Source organism: Thalassophryne amazonica, chromosome 23, assembly GCF_902500255.1.
Source record: "Thalassophryne amazonica chromosome 23, fThaAma1.1, whole genome shotgun sequence".
Classification (NCBI taxonomy): Eukaryota; Metazoa; Chordata; class Actinopteri; order Batrachoidiformes; family Batrachoididae; genus Thalassophryne; species Thalassophryne amazonica.
In genome coordinates this window covers 24572873-24579505 of record NC_047125.1, presented here as the reverse complement: position 1 = coordinate 24579505, position 6633 = coordinate 24572873, and the positions used below count along the sequence as shown (strand labels likewise).

At 35.2% G+C, this 6633-nt stretch overlaps 1 non-coding gene across 1 annotated transcript; it reads right to left on the bottom strand.

Annotated features, from left to right (window-relative positions):
* Positions 1-2984: 2984 nt before the first annotated feature.
* Positions 2985-3058, bottom strand: trnar-ucu. The gene has a single exon. It is a non-coding gene; the product is annotated as a tRNA-Arg (tRNA).
* Positions 3059-6633: the final 3575 nt, after the last annotated feature.

Genomic DNA, 6633 nt, shown 5'->3' with positions numbered 1-6633 from the left:
ATAAAATTAAAGTTGAAGAATTTTGAGGCGACAACGTACACGAGATCAAACATGTTAGCAACAAGGCTTCGCTCACAATAATAATAATAATAATAATAATAGAACTTGTATTTTAGATTTATTCTGCTAACCCTTATTTTGTTTGTTTTGTATCTTTATTTTTTTTTCTCCCTTCCTCCAGACGACAAGGAAATAAGTTTTATCCTTTATTTTGATCTCCTCTGCAGTGGTTGTTTTATGTATTGTTATTTACATCTACTTTTATTGCCAAATAATAATAATAATAATAATAATAATACTTATTATTATTATTATTATTATTGGTGAAGTGAGCTTTATTTACCCTGTCCTCTGCAAGTTAATTACGTTGCACCAGTTTCAATAATTTTGGTATTATTAAGAAACCACCTTGAATTAAATAAGCTGGTTATCACCAAAATTACACGTTGAAAGTCCAGTTTTACAATCAAACACGTTGTTTTAAAACCGTTGTCAGCCTGTACTCAGCTGTTTTTTAAAACATGCAAAAACTTGTTTTTTCAATAGTGAAAATGCTCAACAATTTAAGTAGTAAAAATGAACCCCATATTTTTGTGTGTTCCCAAATCACATGCAAACAAAATACCTTCTTTAAATGTGCTTGCCGAAATAAGTCCAAACATGTTTTTCTTGTTTAAACTAATATATAAATAAATAAATGCAAATTACGTCAAAAGATGCCAAGATAACCCAAACTACGGGGTTTCCTCATCTGTTTATATTAAAATCCAAATTTTCTGCAGTGTTACAAATGGAAATTTTGCAAACCCACTCACACTTTCACGTCATTAAGCCTGTGTTTGCTGTGATAATCATAATATGTATGTGTACGCGCGTGCGTAGGTTTTTGGAGGGAGAAAGTTTTTTTTAAATGATTTAAAATATGTATCACCACACTACTCTTCCGGTTTCTCCTGACTATTCTGTCTGACTTGATCCCTTATTCTCATTAGCAGCACATTCCTCTCTCTCTCACACACACACGTCTGTATCATTACTATTCGTCTATCTTAAAGCGCACAAATAAGCTACAAATACGTGCACGCAACATTCTGTATGTAATCAACTGTCTCTGGTAAAAAAAAATGGCATGATTGAGGTTGGCGCGCCCCCTGGTGTCCAACACTCGCCAAAGACAGCGTTCATTTCAGTGAATCTCAACATTCTGGTTCTGAACGAGTTCCTCATTTATTTGAAGTACTCACTCAAAACCTGTAGGGTGCGCTGTAAATTCATAGGTGCATCTCAGAAAATTACCAAATCGTGAAAACGTTTATTTTTTTTTGTCAGCTATTTCAGAAAGTGAAACAGTTTACATATTCTAAATTTTACATATGAACTAAAATGGTTCAAGCAATTTTATAGTTCAAGCTTGATCATTTCAGAATCTCAAGTTTGAGGAAGTCATTATTTATGTGGTATAAATACTATGAATCTCTGATGCTGGTTCAGTACACACAACCACAGTACACACAACTTGACAGTTGTCCAGAAGACACTCGTTGACACCCACAGGGAGGACAAGATACAGAAGGTCATTGCTGACTGTTCACAGAATGACAGCTCAAAGCATATTCATGGAAAGTTGACTAGAAGGGGAACTAGTAGTCGGAAAAGCATCACAAGCAACAGGGATGAGCGGAGACTTGAGAAGACTGTCAAGGAAAACTGATGGAAAACTCAGGGGAAGCTTCACAAGGAATGGACAGAGGCTGAAATCAGTGCATGTGGAGACACCGCACACAGACAGGTCCAAGAAACCAGGTCCGAGAAACAGACTACAAGTGTTTTATCCTTGTAGTGTCAAGTCAGTCCTTAAGCAGAGACAAGACAGCATCAGAAGCGTCTTACCTGGGCTCAGGAGAAAAAGAATTGGAACATTACTCAGTGGTCCAACATCCTGTTTTCAAATGAATGTAAATTTTACATTTCATTTAGAAATTAAGATACCAGACTCTGGAGGGAAAGTGGAGAGGATCCAAGATGCTTGACGTCCAGTGTAACGTTTCCACAGTCAGTGATGGTTTGAGGTGTCGTGTCGTCTGTCTACTGTGTTTAAGTCCAAGTTGACACAACATAAAAGATTTGCAACAATGTATTAAAAATATTCTATATTTATCCGTTCAATCACTTGTAGACATTTAAATTTCATAAATACATACATAAACATAAATAGCTTCTAATTAAAGATGGGATCCTTCACTTTAAATTCACATTCATATTTATTGACATTTTTACAAATTTTATTTTTTATTTTTACCATTGAAATCATGAAAATGATTTTAGTCGACACCACGATAACAATTCAAAGACAGTAGTTGCAGTTTTATGAAATACATTAAAACCTGGGTTAACCCTTTCATGCAAAACATATAACAAACACACTTAATATTTATTATTATTAATTATTTTATTTATTTATTTATTCCAAGTTTGTGGAAACAAAAAGGAGGCTAACTCCACCTTTAAAACAAAAAAAAAAATGGGAATGTATGAATGGATTAATATGATATTGCTGTAAAATGACAGCATATACTTGTTGTATCTATTAACATGAGTAAAAGTACATCTCATATTTAAATGTAAGAGTGTCGTAAAAGCATCTTTGCAAAAAAAAAAAAAATCCTACTATTCAAGGGATTTATTTGGTTTTGTTCTGCTTTTGTATGAAGGGTAAAAACACAACAAATAAGATTTATCAATACAAAACCCATCAGGAATGTCATAAAAATAAGATTTTAAGCACAAGTAAATTGTGCAAATTTTTTATAGAAAATTAAAATAAATTTTTAGAGGAATTTTCCTCCCCACTTTTCACATAGTAAAACAGCTTTTTCTCTCTCTCTGTCTCTAACAGTGCATTCCAGCATCAGTCCGAAAATCCCAAAAAGGATGGTGACAAATAAAAACACTCGCAGATCTGCCGTGTGGTACACAGAGTGACTCATCTCTGCCGGGACTCGAACCCGGAGCCTCTGGATTAGAAGTCCAGCGCGCTATTCCATTGCGCCACAGAGACTGCGTCAAACGACACAGGCGCCGCATCCTCTTATCGCTGCTCTCCGCATCCCGCAGCATCAGCACCACTCTCAACCGCCATGTTGGTGCTGCGGGCAGCGGCCGGCAGAGGCCGCTGTTTGTCCTCTATGGAGCGGGGTGGGCGCCGCTTTGACGTGTGTCAAGTCCACCTGTGTATGGCAGGAAGTTTGTAGTTAACACTATCAAAATAAAATGAGAAAGTAGAGACGCGCATATGCAATAGCTTTAATTTGAAAACGTGCAGTAGGAGGTTTGCTTTATTTTAGCGCATTTGACACATCAGGCCCGAAAAGCGGAAACTGTCGGGGTTTACACGTCATTTATAAATTACAATAAATTGAGGGATTAAAGAGTTATGACAAGTTTGTGAGTCGATGATTTGTTTGCAGCTTTGTGTTTTTTTTCTCTTCAAAGCCCTCTCGTCTTCAGGTTGCAACATGATTGCATCAGATTGGTGATCTAGCGCACCCTACTGGCTGCAAACGCACACTGCCCCAGTTACAAATAAGTCATCTGTGCAGCAAGTCTTATTTACGTCACTCTGAACCTTTTCTGCCTCTTCTTGACTTTTGTCAGCATCAGTCAAAATCCAACCTTAAAAGAAACATTTTTCGAGGTGATGCCTTATTATTATTTCACACAGAACAAATGTTGCAATTTCATTTGATGTCATAAAGTAACTGATTTGAGGTTTTCATTATGATGTTGTGAATTAAGAGGGGCGTATTTGATGTCATAAGGCAATAATGTTTCAATGTCCTTTATGATGTCACAGGCAGGAATATCATCTAACTCAGAAGTCATGCGTGTTAAAATTTACTCTGTATCACAATGCAGCAACGTTACATTTTTTCTGGAGTATTTTAACTTCTCAGAAATGTTTCAGAAATTCAAACTTTTGACCTTTTCTTTTGAATTATGATTGAAAAATTAAACATTCTGACTTTATAATCAAAATACTCATAATTATGAAAAACAAGTTGAAACCTTGACTCAGTATCTCATAAATATGACTGATGTCAAGTATTTCACTTCATATTTATGATTTAGAAAATTAATTTTTATTTTTTTTATCTTAACTATGATTTATACAAAAAAATTCTGACTTTTTAATCCCATCATTCGGAAAGTTGCAGTCATTTCACAACTGTCAATCTGTCTGTTTAAACCAGTGAAAGAAATGGGTCTTCATACAGCGGTGGCTACAACATGGTTGCGAAAAAAAAGTAAAAAAAGAATTAATTTCATCATGTGTAATACCATTGTGTAAGCATTCATTTAAATCCACCAACCAGTTTAAATTAATCATGGACATGTTGATACCTAGATAACATTTGTTAGCGGTAGGTATAAAAATACATCAGAATTTCACATTTAACTTTAGTTCTCAGGATAAAAAATTACTGGCCACATAATAAAACAGAAGAATTTACTTAAATTCTCTCAGTAAATTAATATAATAAATCTTTAGTCCAAAGTTGACCATCATTCAACATCATTTTAAAAAGTGTGGTATAAAAAGTCTGCAAGTGTAATAATGATCTTAATAAAGCTGCAATATTAAACATATACATACAGTTTCATATTTACATGGTACATAAAAAATGTGTATGTTGTACACTTATATTTTGTCAAATTTGAATGTTTTTTATACAATTGTAACCATTAATGACCCACTGGTGATTTTGAACAATTTGCTTTTTACAAACAGCCAGAAAATCTTATTAAATTATCAGGAAATGTTTATACTTTCTTGGGTTTGTGAATAATAAAATGCATATTTTAAGCATTTTTTTTTTCTCAAGTTAAACTGTGAAAAACTGTTATTTCACAAATACAGCATGGATGCTCCTTGGGTTAACATTTGTGATGTTGGTAAACATATACACTTTAAAGATGAAAGATTTGGAATTATTGAACAGATTTTTTTGATTTTCTTTTTAAATACCATTTGGCACCATTGCCATTCCCATCTTAGCAGAAAATTAAACAAAAAATTTGACAGGGCCCACACATCAATGAGAAGTGACCCACAGAGCACCACGGTTAGTCAAGATTAGTGGTGAGCCTTCTGTTGACGTTTATACAGTAGTGTTCAGAATAATAGTAGTGCTATGTGACTAAAAATATTAATCCAGGTTTTGAGTATATTTCTTATTGTTACATGGGAAACAAGGTACCAGTAGATTCAGTAGATTCTCACAAATCCAACAAGACCAAGCATTCATGATATGCACACTCTTAAGGCTATGAAATTGGGCTATTAGTAAAAAAAAAAAGTAGAAAAGGGGGTGTTCACAGTAACAGTAGTGTGGCATTCAGTCAGTGAGTTCGTCAATTTTGTGGAACAAACAGGTGTGAATCAGGTGTCCCCTATTTAAGGATGAAGCCAGCACCTGTTCAACATGCTTTTCTCTTTGAAAGCCTGAGGAATATGGGACGTTCAAGACATTGTTCAGAAGAACAGCGTAGTTTGATTAAAAAGTTGATTGGAGAGGGGAAAACTTATACGCAGGTGCAAAAAATTATAGGCTGTTCATCTACAATGATCTCCAGTGCTTTAAAATGGACAAAAAAAAAACAGAGACGCGTGGAAGAAAACAACCATCAAAATGGATAGAAGAATAACCAGAATGGCAAAGGCTCACCCATTGATCAGCTCCAGGATGATCAAAGACAGTCTGGAGATACCTGTAAGTGCTGTGACAGTTAGAAGACGCCTGTGTGAAGCTAATTTATTTGCAAGAATCCCCCGCAAAGTCCCACTGTTAAATAAAAGACATGTGCAGAAGAGGTTACATTTTGCCAAAGAACACATCAACTGACCTAAAGAGAAATGGAGGAATATTTTGTGGACTGATGAGAGTAAAATTGTTCTTTTTGGGTCCAAGGGCCGCAGACAGTTTGTGAGACGACCCCCAAACTCTGAATTCAAGCTACAGTTCACAGTGAAGACAGTGAAGCATGGTGGTGCAAGCATCATGATATGGGCATGTTTCTCCTACTATGGTGTTGGGCCTATATATCGCATACCAGGTATCATGGATCAGTTTGGATATGTCAAAATACTTGAAGAGGTCATGTTGCCTTATGCTGAAGAGGACATGCCCTTGAAATGGGTGTTTCAACAAGACAATGACCCCAAGCACACTAATAAACAAGCAAAATCTTGGTTCCAAACCAACAAAATGAATGCCTTGCAGATGTGAAGAAATCATGAAAAACTGTGGTTATACAACTAAATACTAGTTTAGTGATTCACAGGATTGCTAAAAAAGCAGTTTGAACATAATAGTTTTGAGTTTGTAGCGTCAACAGCAGATGCTACTATTATTGTGAACACCCCCTTTTGTACTTTTTTTACCAATAGCCCAATTTCATAGCCTTAAGAGTGTGCATATCATGAATGCTTGGTCTTGTTGGATTTGTGAGAATCTACTGAATCTACTGGTACCTTGTTTCTCATGTAACAATAAGAAATATACTCAAAACCTGGATTAATCTTTTTAGTCACATAGCACTACTATTATGCTGAACACTACTGTATACAGTGGT